Source organism: Ixodes scapularis, unplaced genomic scaffold (assembly GCF_016920785.2).
Source record: "Ixodes scapularis isolate PalLabHiFi unplaced genomic scaffold, ASM1692078v2 PGA_scaffold2__306_contigs__length_199485367, whole genome shotgun sequence".
In the NCBI taxonomy this organism is placed as follows: Eukaryota; Metazoa; Arthropoda; class Arachnida; order Ixodida; family Ixodidae; genus Ixodes; species Ixodes scapularis.
Genome location: NW_024609857.1, coordinates 149,401,894 through 149,416,138, shown reverse-complemented (window position 1 = coordinate 149,416,138; position 14,245 = coordinate 149,401,894). Strand labels below are relative to the sequence as shown.

The 14,245-nt window shown below is 44.8% G+C and overlaps 1 pseudogene; it reads left to right on the top strand.

The window, feature by feature from the left end:
- Positions 1-8,288: 8,288 nt before the first annotated feature.
- On the top strand, positions 8,289-9,034 carry LOC120838045 (annotated as a pseudogene).
- The last annotated feature ends 5,211 nt before the right edge of the window (positions 9,035-14,245 follow it).

Here is a 14,245-nt window from a genome sequence, read left to right as displayed (position 1 = left end):
CCCTGTGATTGCGCAGTAACGCGCTGTTTGATCAAGCGCTTTCTCGACACTCTTCTTGTCAACGCAAAAAAGTCCAACATCGTCTGCGTACGCGAGGACTTTTACCTCAACATTTGCCACGGAGTACCCACGAATAGATTCTGTTTTCAGGATGCTAAGGCATAAGGGCTCTAAATACAATGCAAAAAGGAGGGGAGAGAGAGGGCAACCCTGCCTTACGGAAGATTTGATCTTAATTTCATCAGAAAGTGTGTTATTGATTTTCAGTCGTGTCGAACTATGCATGTAGCAAAGTCGGATTCCTTCCAGAAGTGTCTCTCCCAAGTTTACGTGCTCAAGAAGGGCAAATAAAAATGAATGACTCACACGGTCAAAGGCTTTTGTGAGGTCTATTTGTACAAGTGCAACCTGGTCATTATTGTCTGACGCTGACTCTAGGACATGTACGTTCGTTTGGATAGATCTGCCGCGCGTATCCCACAAGTTTGGTGCTCCCCTACCAGTTTTTCTATTACGCACTGAAGTCTTTCATTGAGCACTTTAGCGTAAATTTTATAATCTACGTTGCAGAGTGATATTGGTCTGTAGTTTTTCATCTTTTTAAGCATTTCCGGGTCTTTTGTTTTTGGCAGCATAACCGTGAGTCCACAGTAAAATGAAGGGGGAAGAGTTTTCTGTATGTAGGATTCTTCAAATACAGCCAGTAAAACAGGAGATATAATGTCTTGGAACTTTTTGTAAAATTCACCGCTTAGTCCATCCGGTCCTGGTGTTTTCCCATTTGGGAGAGATTTAATTGCGGCCTTAATTTCGTTTAATGTTATAGGGCCTTCAATTAGATTGCGATCTTCCTCGTCAAGTTTTGGCATTTGTGCTAGTAGCTTTTCTATCTCAGTCTTCGCTTTTGTGACTATTACTGTTCCAAAAATATTTGTGTAGAAGTGGTGAAAAGATTTCACTATATCAGTGGCATCGGTGAGTATCAATCCATCTTTGTTGATTTCTACTATTTCCTTTGACAGTGCGTTGCGCCTTTCGTCGTCCAGAGATCTTTTTGTAGGTTGTTCGCCGAGGAGAAAGCGTTTCTTCCGCGAACGAATTAATGCTCCGCGGTACTTTTCGGTTGCATATTTTTGAAGCTGGGCTCGCACTATGTTAATATCGTCGCTGTACGCGCCTGGATTTAAGCATTCAAGCTCGTGCAGGGTTACTAAATCTTTAAAAAGGTCTCGCTGCTGTTGTTTGTTCATATATGATGCAATTGTAGAGCGTTCGATTGCGATGTTTTTTACTTCTTGCTTGAAACTATCCCATTTTGCAAAGACGTGCATGCCAATGTTTTGCAGTGTATTCGACAAAAGTAAGGAGATGTTGGTTGAAAATTGCTCATCACTTAGAAGCCTCAGGTTGAGCTTCCAGTGTTCCCACTCTTGATGAACACCTCGGAGTCTGCGGGGCCCAAAGCAGACTGATACCAGGCAATGATCAGAAAAGAAAACTGGTTTGACTTGATAATTACTCATTGAGTCGATTATATCACCTGAGACATATATTCTGTCTAAACGTGCGTGAGACGTTCCTTGGAAATGGGTGTAGCGTATCGATTCACCTTCTTTGTAAGCTACATCAACAAGGTTATGGTCTTGAAGCGTGCCCCGTAGAGCGGCGGCACTTCCGTCATACCTTGTTTGTGACACCGATCGGTCGTCTGCACTACAAACGCAGTTAAAAGTTAAAGAATGGTGTTCTTTCTCTAGGCGTATTTGGAGCATACAGGCAAATAAAACGCCAATCTATCTGCCTAAAACAAATGCCGCAGGAAATAAGGCGCCCTTCCAGGTCATTAAGAATGGAAACTGATGATAGCTCAAGCTGTTTACGAAAAAAAAAAGAAAACATCCGGCAGAGACTCCTTTGGCTTGGCTAATGCAGATTTCGTAATCCTTAAGAAAGAGTTCTAACGCTTCAGCAATGCCTTCATCTGTAGATAATTTTGTCTCCTGTACTGCCGCAACGTCAACTTTCTCCTTTTCAAAAAGACGCAACAGCTGAAACTGCTTCCTTCTAGACCCTAAACCTCTAACATTTAGCGTTGGAATATGTAATGGAAGGGCGGGATACATCAGGACATTTTAGTGGTTGTTCTCGGTACCCTGGAGTTTCCCCAGCAGCTTGGAGTACGGCTTGTGCCGTATCCCAGCCGGCTGGCGGTCTTTCTTGGACCTCTTGGAAGGGAGCTCGTCAGCAGAGGAACTTTTGGTCGAGAGGGGCGTTGAGGTTCCTTCTGGTTCATCAGATGGTCTCGACGTCTCAGAGGCCGATGCGATGATTGTGGGTTCCGCGTCCACCTCGTCATGGTCTTTGTCGCACTCTGTAACGACTTCGCCGACAATCGTTGACTCTGATGATGAGGATGACGTGTCGTCCTTGTCCGGCGGTGGTGGCTCCGGGAGGCCCCCAGGGTCATCCTTGCATTCATTGATGGCAGGTGCTGCTCTTGGGTGTTCCTGTTCCACGAACTTTTCGATCGTTGATGCCGGCGGTGTGTGCCCCGAGGCGTCGAGGACCTCCGTGACATCCATCAGCAGCTCACTATGTTCTTCGGCCTCTTGGGTTCTCGGTCCAAGGAGTTTACTTGTATACGTTGTGACACACGTATCACTCGTGTGTCCGTATCTCCCACATTTAAAGCAGCGGGGGGTCTTGCACTGGCGTCGTACATGCCCCACTCTGTTATACCTTAGGCATAGAGGTGGACGTCCTGGCACGAGTAGGAGGCACTGACATCCAAAAATCTTCAAGAGATGTGGCACCTTCTCAATCGTGATGTCGTCGTGAAGTGTGATGTTCACTTCTCTGTTTAAAGTGTCCATATGTTCCATGCCGGGGCATCTCCATTTATCCCGGCTTATGCTCCGCACAGTTCCGTAGGCCTGCAAGGCCTCAGCGACGCGTCGGTCTTCAAGATGGGCTGGTAGCCAAATGATTTTTATCTTGATGTCACGAGTGTCTGGGTCTATAACCAGACATTTTCGTCCTTTCACGAGAAGCTCTCTTTGTTGACACAGTTTCGCTTTCGCGAGCGCGTTTGTGCAGGTGACCGTCCAAATGTGACTCATCTGGTATTGTCCCGTTGCCTTTACGTCTCGTAGATCTATTACGTCTTTAAGGGCATCACGAAAGTCTGGCGCTGAGTAAGGGCTAGCGCTTATGTCAGCATGAAGGAATACGGAGTTTAGAATTAGGTTGCCGGTCGGAAAACGGGGAAGGATTACCTTGTAGTCGCTTGTACCATAGCCTCCTCTATATAGAGGAGGCTATGCTTGTACTGTTGTCGGACGATACGGGATTAACTCGGCCAGTGGCCGATACGGTGTTTCCACCAGACATCATGTTTCTTGCTGCCGTTCCGAACGCCTTCTTCTTCCTCCTCTAGCTACCGAGCAAACAATTTCTGTCACCGCTAAACACAAATTTATTTCTATTGAAAAAATCCTAGTGCGTTTTGTTCTTTATTCTTTTTTTTTTTTTGCTGACTCAAACTTTATGGACTTGCTGTCACACATGGCGCTCCTGCCAGGCACTGCCACGATTTATTTTATTAATGTTTGGAGCCACGGCACGCTCTCTCCGCCAGCGAAATCGCCGTTTTGCTAACCAAGCGAGACTGTCCATGTCGGCCATTGGTCGTGCCGGTCGTGCCTTACGGTTCGACCAGCGCATTACGGTAAGATCGCAGAAGACAAGCGCATGCGCAGCTCGTACCGGAGGGCGCATCGTACCGTATCGGATGTGCAAAAACGGTTCCCTAAAACTCTCTAATATCTCAAATGGATGACCGTATTTTTCAAAAAAAGAGGCGCATTTGGCAGGAATGTTGACGTCATGTTTCTCCGAGAGGGAGAGGGAAGGGCCTCGCGTCTTCTCCGCCTCGCGGCCTCGAGGGAGCGAAGCGAAAAGAGGAGGAAACTAGGTATCTTGACGGTCACGCTTACTCTGCAAATATTTCTACATCAGTACCTGGAGTTGTGAAAAAATCGACTTTAAACCAAACCACGCTGAAGCAAATGACACTTTCAATGCTTTCTGAAGCCCCGGATGACGTTACTGCGGTCTACACGGATGGGTCAACAAGCGATTTATCATCTACAGCAGCATTTATAATTTCATCTTTAAATATAGAAAAAAGCTTCTTACTTTCACACAAGACAAGCTCAACTAACACAGAACTATTTGCTATTTTGCAAGCGGTTCTCTACTTTACTCAGAAAACAAGTATTACCAGTTGGACTCTCTACACGGATTCAATGAGCGCACTGAACATGATAAAATACATATCACCAACAAGTTCATCTATTGCCATTAATATTTGTTTCCACCACTCGAGAGCTATTGAAACTGGACATAAAATTAATTTTCAATGGATCCCTGCACATTGTGGCATTCAAGGAAATGAAGCGGCCGATCGGGCAGCCAAAAATGCCCACAATATAAATACCAAGACTGCAATTACTTTCACGAAAGGAGACACATTAAACCTGCTCAGAAGGACATCAAGGAAAAGATCCGAGGCTACTTGTTATAAAGACGCTCCTCAAAACTCCCACCTCGAACGGATTGACCCTAACTTAAAATTTTGGATGCCAAGACACATTTCAAGAGCTTCTGAAACATTGATACACAAACTTCGATTAGGTGTTCCTTTTGGAAAACACTTCCTACATCGAATACGACAAGTTACCTCCCCTTTGTGCACCACATGTGACGAAATAGACGACGCAGAACATGTACTAATCAACTGCCGAAGGTACACAGATGAACGAGACCATCTTCGAGAACAAATGTCTACTATCGATAACCGCCCATTGTCCCTCACAACACTCCTTGGTCCATGGAACACACGAAGGACCCAACAAACTGTGATCGGGTATCTTGTAGATTATCTGGAGGACACAAAATTAAGTGAGAACTATTGACAACAACAAATTTCATATAGTGTACGCTCCTGGCATGCCGTCACTGTGCTGCGGCCTATTTTTGGAAGGGACAGGACACCGTTCTAGAGGCTGCCGGTCCGAGGACAAGGTGGATACCTCCTCATAGTGAGGACGGTTGCTTAGTCCAAGGACGGTGCCTCCCACCAGGGATGGTCGGACGTACTGTGACGTCGGGTTTTCGATATTGTAAATATGTAAATGATTATTTTATTGCATATATATATGCATGTATGTGCGTGTACGTGTATGTATACGTGTATGTGTGTATGTGTATATATATATATGTATATATGTGTATATATGTATATGTATGTATGTATATGTATATATTTATGTACATAATCTTTTTTTTTTGTAAAATTTATATGCTGCTTGTAATTTCAATCAATGGTCTGGAGTAGCCGGCACTGGTTCTGCAGCTGCTAAAATCTCCACTTTGAACGTTTTGTTTTAATAAAGATATATTCTCTCTTGACGGTCACGCGCCTCGTCGGCCTGTTCAATCTCGACTTCTTTTTCCAAAATTACGGCCGTCCATTTGAGATATCGCCTTACTAGTAGTGTTGTAGGGAGTGTAGCGTCCCGCCTACATCATCTCCAGCATAGTTTTTTTGCAATCCAAATTTCGGTTCACCATCCCTTTAACGTCCACCACGTCATACATGACCGCACGCCGGTACGGTATGTGATGTATGTACCGGGAACACAGCCGGCGGGCAAGTCTTCGAGCTCTGCGCACGAGCGCGTGATTTTGTCTCGAGGGCTGGCAGCGCTCTCCTCATCATAAAAAAAACCCGACCGTTTCAGATTCTTCGAATGGGTGTCTCGTCATTAGCCTAGATATAGGTATTTTACACTGGCGACGAAGATTATTATGCCTTGGTCTTGAAGCGTCCGCAGTTCTGCTTCCACTGCGGTGCGCATTGCGAAGGGAACCGGTCGAGCCTTTAAAAAGCGGGGTGTCGCATCTTGCTTCACCTCCAGATGTACCGTGTGGCCCTTGTGTCCATTTATCTCTGGATCAAAAACTTCCTCGTGGGTCAGGAACACGTCATGAAGGGTTTTGCCCTGGTCAAGCTGGTATATCCCGCTGACTCTGGTATTAAGTGCCGGGAACCAGTTTCTCCAAAGCAGATTGCAGCTCGAACCTGATGCCACAAGTTCTCGGGTCAGCAGAAAACCGCGTCCGACACAAATCAAAAAACTGTCTGCTCACGCTAATCGTGGCCTCAGCTTCGGGCTGCAATCTGCTTGGGAGAAACTGGTTCCCGGCACTCAGTATCAGAGTCAGCGGAATATACCAGCTTGACCAGGCCAAGACCCTTCATGACGTGTTGCTGACACACGAGGAAATTTTTGATCCAGAGATAAATGGGCACAAGGGCCACGCGGTACATCTGGAGCTGAAGGAAGATGCGACACCGCGCTTTCTAAAGGCTCGACCGGTTCCCTTCGCAATGCGCACCGCAGTGGAAGCAGAACTGCGGACGCTTCAAACCAAGGCATAATCGAGCCGACGCAGCACTCCGACTGAGCAACACCGCTGGTGATCGTGCGAAAGAAGGACGGCACTATACGGATGTGCGGAGACTATAGGAGCACGGTGAACGCAGCTGCAAAACCAGCGGTGTATCCAATGCCAACTGTAACAGACCTCCTGACGAGTGTGCAGGGAGGCACCATATGTTCGACGCTGTATCTCACTCAGGCATATCAACAGCTCCACGTGACAGCAGCACCATTAACACCATCAAGGGACTACAGGGTTAAACGAATGCCTTTTGGAATTTCGGCTGCCCCAGCGATTTTCCAACGCTACATGGAAACAATCCTGGCAGGACTACCCGGCGTGGAAGTCTACCTGGATGATGCTATTATCAGCGGAACCACAAAGACAGCACCTTGAGCGACTTGAGGCAGTTTTGATCAGGTTGGTGAACACCGGGCTTCGCTTAAAAAGGTCAAAGTGTCATTTCGGTGTGGAAGAAGTGAAGTTTCTGGGACATAAGATAAATGCAACGGGAGTACAGCCCACAGAAGAAAAACTGAGAGCAATCAAAGAGATGCCGGAGCCGACCAGCCGGGCCATGTTTCAGTCATTTCTAGGACTCCTGGCATTTTATGACCGTTTCATTCAGAACCGAGCCTCAATAGCCAAAGTGCTATACAGGCTGCTTGAGAAAGACGCTTCATGGCAGTGGGGTGCACGGCATCAGCAGGCGTTTCTGCAAGTTAAAGAAGCTATCGGGGTACGTACAGTTCTATCTCATTATGACGATAATAAGCCACTGGTATTGTCGTGCGACGCATCACTCTACGGCATCGGTGCGGTACTGGCGCACCTAGACAAAGAAGGAAACGAGTCTCCTGTAACTTTCATGTCTAGAAGATTGGAAAAGGCCGAGGAAAACTACTCCCAGTTGGACAAGGAGGGTTTAGCAATAGTGTATGCGACAAGCAGGTTCCACCGCTACATTTCCGGTCGACATGTTGCTATCAGAACGGATCATCAACCACTTCTGGGAATTCTAGGTCCACAAAGTCCGGTTCCGCTCATTCATGCGCCAAGCATGAAAATGTGTTGCGTTAAGCTCACGGCCTATAACTACGATCTTGTTTACCAACCAGGAAAACGGAATCAGAATGCAGACGCTTTAAGCAAACTACCTTTACTGGCAACGACGAGCCACAGCGTCCCGGAGGTGTGCTCATGCTGGAAGCGTTAACCAGGCCACCAATTACTGTCGAGAAACTGGCAGACAAGACAAAAGAAGACGCTACTCTTTGCCGTGTGTACGACGTATTTCAGAGTGGAAATTTCAGGAGCCTCAAGGAAGACATCTTTCAACCATTCAGGAAGAAGGACACTGAACTGGTGATACAACAAGGATGTTTAACATGGGGATCACGTGTTGTGATACCAGCGTCTCTGCGGCTTGAGTCCTTGGCTCTGGTACACTCAGGACATCGTGGAACCGTGGCCATGAAAGTCTGTGCCAGAAGTTACATGTGGTGGCCAGGAAATGACATATTGAATTGTGTGTGGCGGAATGTACCCAATGTCAAACAAACCAGAAAACCAAGCTAAAAGCACCGATGACAAATTGGGAACGACCATCAACAGCCTGGGATACGCTTCACAAGGACTTTGCGGGTCCAGTGGACGGGAAAGTATTTCTGGTTGTTGTAGACGCATACACAAAGTGGCTGGAGGTGAGAGTAGTTAGCAGCATGGCATCAAACGCTGTAATCAAGGAGCTGCGAGGATTATTCGCCACATTTGGAGTGCCAAGGAAGGTTTGTTCAGAAAACGGGGCTGCGTTCATCTCAGAAGAATTTGCGAAGTTTTACCGCATGAACAACATCATCGCAGTCACGAGCGCACCCTACCACCCGGCACCCAACGAACAGGCTGAGCGGATGGTACAGGAGCTCAAACAAAAGTTAGCTCAAAAAGGATGGGAAGACCTGTCGTGCGTGTCGAGACGTTTCCTACTCAAGCAGCACACGACAGTGCACGCAACAACCGGCAAGACTTTTGCGTGGATGATGTACGGCCGAGAATCGCCTTCTGTACTGGATCGACTCAAGTCATCCCTCTTCAAGCAGTTGCCTGAAGAAAGCATCGTCATCCACAAATTTACACAGGGACTACCCGTGTGGATTCGACAGTTCCCAAACGAGCGAAAGTGGATGCCGGGCTCCATCGCGCGCCGCGCGGGACCACGATCCTGTATGGTTGACACAGAGCGGGGTCAAGTCAGACGACATTCAAATCATATTCGACATCGCGCTCCCAATTCGAGCTGCTGGGAGAGACAGCCGCAACCACCACCACTTTGGCACATGTGCTTAGACGATCGCCATGGCACACCTTCGGGCGCGAATGGTCCGAACAAACAAAAACTAGACAGCCCAGCCCAGACGACGATGTTTCCGTTCGCCCATTACCAACAGTGGGATCTGCCTCGTCAACCGCAACGCGGGTGAGCTCCCGAGCGCGTCGACCACCGGACAGATACGGTGCCCACGTCTAAGGAGGAAGGGGTGTGATGTATGTACCGGGCACACAGCCGACGGGCAAGTCTGCGAGCTCTGCGTACGAGCGCGTGCTTTTTTCTTGAGAGCTAGTGGCACTCTCGTGATCATAAAAAAGGCCCCGACCGTTTCGGATGCTTCGAATGGCTGTCTCGTCATTAACTTAGCTAAGGCTATTTTACACGGTGCTCGTCCAGATCGAAAAGTGCAGGGGCGGGAGTTCAACCGAGGACCCTGAGTACTGCAGCGCGAGATTTCACGTAACGTGCTCTGAGTTCTGTAGCGCTAACAAATTCAGCCAGTGATCTCCCTGCACCTGAACTAAATCAACAAAAAAGTATGCAGTTGCACTTGACTATACAAAACGCAATTAGTTTGAACTTTTTTTTTTTTAATTTTTCACCATTAGTGAAATGTTTTGAACATGGGATTAACGGCACCTTTGCGTTAATCCCATGCATTGTTTCTCTAATGTAGTTCGCATACAAAACTATTTTAATCATCTAGATAGGCGCCTTGATTTTTTTAAGGATGACATCACATCATTCAAGAAAAGTGTTGACAATCTAATTTAGTGCGTTGCCGTCGGGTTGTTTTTTGGATTTATTTGTTTTGTCGTTTTGTCCTTTGTAATATGACTTGGTGCTCTACCATTCTAGGCTTCTGGCTGTTGGTAGGCGCTGAAAATGAATAAATAAATAAATAAATATTTGCTCGTTCTCGCCTTCTTTCTTTTAGTGATTATCTACCTATTTTTAGGATAAGGTTAATTCTATTGCTCTTTAGAGTTATGATACGTGTTTTCGAAACTCCAATATACTAGCTCTTCGGCATCTCGAATCTTGCTCGGTTGCTAAGGCGGTCATATTGGCATTCCGCTTGGCAATTCAAGATATCGTTCGATCCAGTTACGGCCCAGCCACGCGTTTGCATATTTCGCGCTACTCCACGCATGCCACCTACTGGAGACGTCGTATGAAAAATGGGGTCTTGCTGGATTTCTCTTTGGAGCCATCGAGTTTTCGAACTGGAAATTGAAACCGGAATGCCTTTCCGCAAAGCACTGGGTGGCAGAGACAACAAAGAGAGCGCGGGCTTTTATTATGTCTCTCGCATTTCTTGTTATTATTTTTATTCAATCGTAGAAATACTTTACTTACGTCATCAGTTTCGACTGAAGTTGATTCCGTTTCACATTGAGAAAAACATTGTGCTGAAATAGACTCGCCCCTTCTAGTAACGAGTTTCACTCGTTTATGTTTCGTTTTGCTCTTCTTTAACTAACTTCGTTGGAGTAAAACTGCGTTGTTTTAAACCTAACGTAAAGTTTTCTGTGTATGTCATTCCTGTCGCGGACATGAATAACACATTCAGCTGTTCCGAGTAACATGATATTAGCCTGCGTTTCTGTGCAATATAACAAGCTTTTCTTTCCTTTTCGCGATGTAATTTGAGGACCATAGAAACGAAAAGAAACTGGTTCACATAAAAATAATAAGCAAAAAAGCAAATATAAATGACACGCAAAGGGTCTCAAACACAATCGGGGCAGTGGGACTCCACTTACATTAAAGCTTCAACGTTCACTTTATCATCTTACGCTTTTTCGCACCCCTTGTCTCTTGTATTTTAAATCGGCCAATGCCGGCCCGGGGGGGGGGGACAGAAATCAATGAACGATTGACGATTGTCGGCTGAATGAGCAGCAAGCAAGCGGAAAAGAAGACGAGTGCGCGACGGCGATCAGTTGAAAATAAAAGCGTCAACAATACGGGCGGCCGGAAAACAAAAGAGCAGAATCAATATTTTAGTGGGGGAATCTGGGTCCAAGAAAATCTGAGTATTTCTATCCGCGACGCTGGAAAACAAACCATCCCACACAAAAATGATTTTGGATACGCTTCCAGATGTGCCTTCTCTTCCACCAGAAGAGGGGGAGGGGGGGGGGGGGGCGGGGGGAAAGGGCGGGGGGGCGGGGGGGTGGGGGGGGGGGGGGTCTTCCTCGCTCTCTGATCGCCGGTCATGATTCTGCTTTCTCCGTTGGTGAAGGCTTTTCCCCGGAACCCAATAGAATGTTCAGTTTTTTTAATGTCTTTTCTCATTCTGATGATGTCAGCTCGCTCTGATGACGTCAGCTCGCTCAATGGGACAGTTAATACTCTCGCATTAAAAGAAATTCCGCTTCCGAGAATTGAACCGGGGGCCTCCGCGAGAAAGCCAAGCACGGTAACTATTTGGCCACGCGAGCACTCGCTCGTCGACGCGCGTGGCAATGTATTCAAAGATACACAATATTTTTAACTTTTTTTGTAGAAGAATAACTTACTTATTTTGCGCATACTAAAACGGTTGACTCATTCAAGACTTGAGAGATATACTAATTTGATTAGAAACGCTTAATTTCGTGCTGCAATGGTTAAAATATGTTTGTCCTGCCACAATACAAACGGTTACGTAAAACAAAATGCAGACTGACGTTACAAACGCGAGCGCCTGAATCGACCATGTAAACAACGAGCTGTTCAACTCAGCCTGTTCAATATTCTTCGTTATTTTTGTTTAATGCATATATTTAATCATCCAAAAAACAAAAAAGACAACTTTTTTAACATTTTTTCCCCTGGAGGCGGGTTAGCATTTTTGTAGGAATGTAGAGCTGCGCATACAAACATTATTTATCGTTTTCCTGCCTTGCGATAGGGACGTCAGTCACCTGAATTTGCCGTCGCTCGTGTCATCGAGTCTATTGTGCGCCGACGAAGCGATCTAGGCGACGTCGTCGTTCTTTGGCAAGGACGATATCATCTCGCGGGAGCGTAAGGAATGGAGCCGCCAGCGTCAGATCCTTTGTCAAAAGCCGCGCCGACCCTGAAAGTTGCAGGCCCCTCACTGCACATAAAACATTTTGTCATTCTTCGACACAGAAGACATACAAAACGGGGGAAATGATTTTTTAAAAAACCTTATTCTAAGTTCTAGCTTGCTGTCGTACATATTGTTTTGACGGCATGTTTACATTTTCGTTCTTTATAATCTTGTATTTTATGTACTCCCCCGTCCCCCCGGCCCTTTCCAGAATAATACAATCACTCGAAAAGCCTTTAAAGGTATTTTCAATAAATTAGTACACAAATAAATTCAGGTAAAGGTTACAAAAGCACAAAAATGCCAAAGACTTTTGCAGAGTTACAAAATCGAAGAAGGTAAAATCCGTTAGGAGGCCCAGATTATTTACAGTATATATTTTCCTAAATTGGCGATTCCTAGTATACTTCGTAACTTATAGTTTTTTTTTTAAATATTTCTGAAGAGAAATATGAAGGCAATAGGGACGTAATAAGGTTTTCGTGTAAGTCTGCGCCTTCCCACCGATATAAAGCATAGTGTATGAATGGAAACGCGGAAATAATAACTGGAATGGGTATTATTAGTTTCGTAAGCAAAATAACATTCTGAATGAAGTGCTATCTGCCAATGCATAGTAGCATCACTGGTATGGTATTTGAGAAAAAAAAGCTCTTAAGAAAATTTAATAATTGCAAATGAAGTTCTCTAGCTGAGTCGATTCTGGGATTTATTTAATACTGTTCTTTGACTTATAGTCATAACGTTACAGTGTTTCCTTTCTTTTTTTTTTTTTTTTTTTGGGGGGGGGGGGGTTTAAATAGTTTTTACTCCCGAATTTTTTTTTATGACCGTGTGTCCCTGTATGGTTCGTTGATGTTTTTTTATTTTTTTTTTATTTCGTCGTGAGCATTAATTATTCATTAGTTTATGACGGTCGGCCGGTTATAATGCATAATACCGTAGTAAACATGCCGTTTGCTTAATTCAGTGTCATGCTTGTCGGTTCTTTATACAATGAAGGGTTTTCGTTTAAAATTCATGACTCTATATGTCCTTTTTCTTTTTGCTTTTGTACGTGTGTCGGTGTCTAAAGTATTAAAACATTCGTGTTTCGTAATGTCGACGGTCTAGGAATAAAGTATCTCCCAAGGGTTCACATACAATATTAATGTGAAACAAAACACTCCCTTTAAGTGAATTGTAATGCTATAGTACAATTAATAAACTTTCTTTTATGGCGAAATACGATGCCTTAGTTGAATAGGCGTAGTGTGAATTATGTTGGCTCCTCTATGTTATTACTTATGAGAATATCGCCACGGTTCGACCCCTTTACTTAAAAAAATGAAAGCAATGTCCATAAAACATTTACAAATCTAAGCAGACCGCAATATCTAGCTATTCATTGGTAAGTAATGTCAGTAGGCGTGTTGAAACCCAATTTCGTAACAACGACACATTTTTTAAATAGTTTTAACATAATTTTGGTATATTTTACGAAATTATTCAGGATTAATTTTAGAATTTTATAAAATTTACAAACTTTTACGGAACCAATACCCCGAAGCTAATGAGAAAGTAATCGAACACAGTTGATTTAAAAGTTCACACAAACAAAAATACTTCGGTAGCATTGTCTAAAATTGCCAGTACTGCGTTCTAAATCCCTTTGCTCGCGTTTTTTTTTTTTAACTTTAATAAAGTTTCTGGTTTTTCCTTATTTCCCAAGATAGTCTGACATGGACAGTCTCTTTTTTATATTTTTTTTTCTCTCCTTGATTTCCTTCAAGGACGAAACCAACACGAACTAGGAAGTCAGGGAGACGGCTTCAGAGGCACACCGCTGTACAACAAGCACGGATTCCAACGGTGTGTAGCGACTGCGACATTCGGCGAAGACGCATTAAATAATACATGCGCAAAAGGAACAGAGAGGCACCGCTGCGTCAACAGAAAATGGGCCAGCGCACGACAAACGCGTCGAGCGGACCGCACAGATCGCGTCACGGTCGAGAGAGCATGCCAACTCGAGCAACTTGAAGGGGACACTCGACCCAGGGAACGACCCACGAGCTCAAAAAAAGAAAATAATATTTAAAAAAAAGGAAAAGAAAAATTTTGTCTCGAATTTTTGGTTTCTTTTTTTTCCATTTCCCACTTAGAATCGAGAGTAGGTAGAACTCTCAGCAGAAGCCTTGAGCTAAGGGCGCAATGTAAGCATATTTTTTCGACGTCAAGCTGGCTTTGTGAGGAGATAGTTCCGCGTCGTCTTTTCTTCCTGTAAACATTATTTATTTATTATTTTTAGTTTGAAATACATGGGAGGATTTGATAAAAACTTTCATCTCTTATACGCTGTTTCG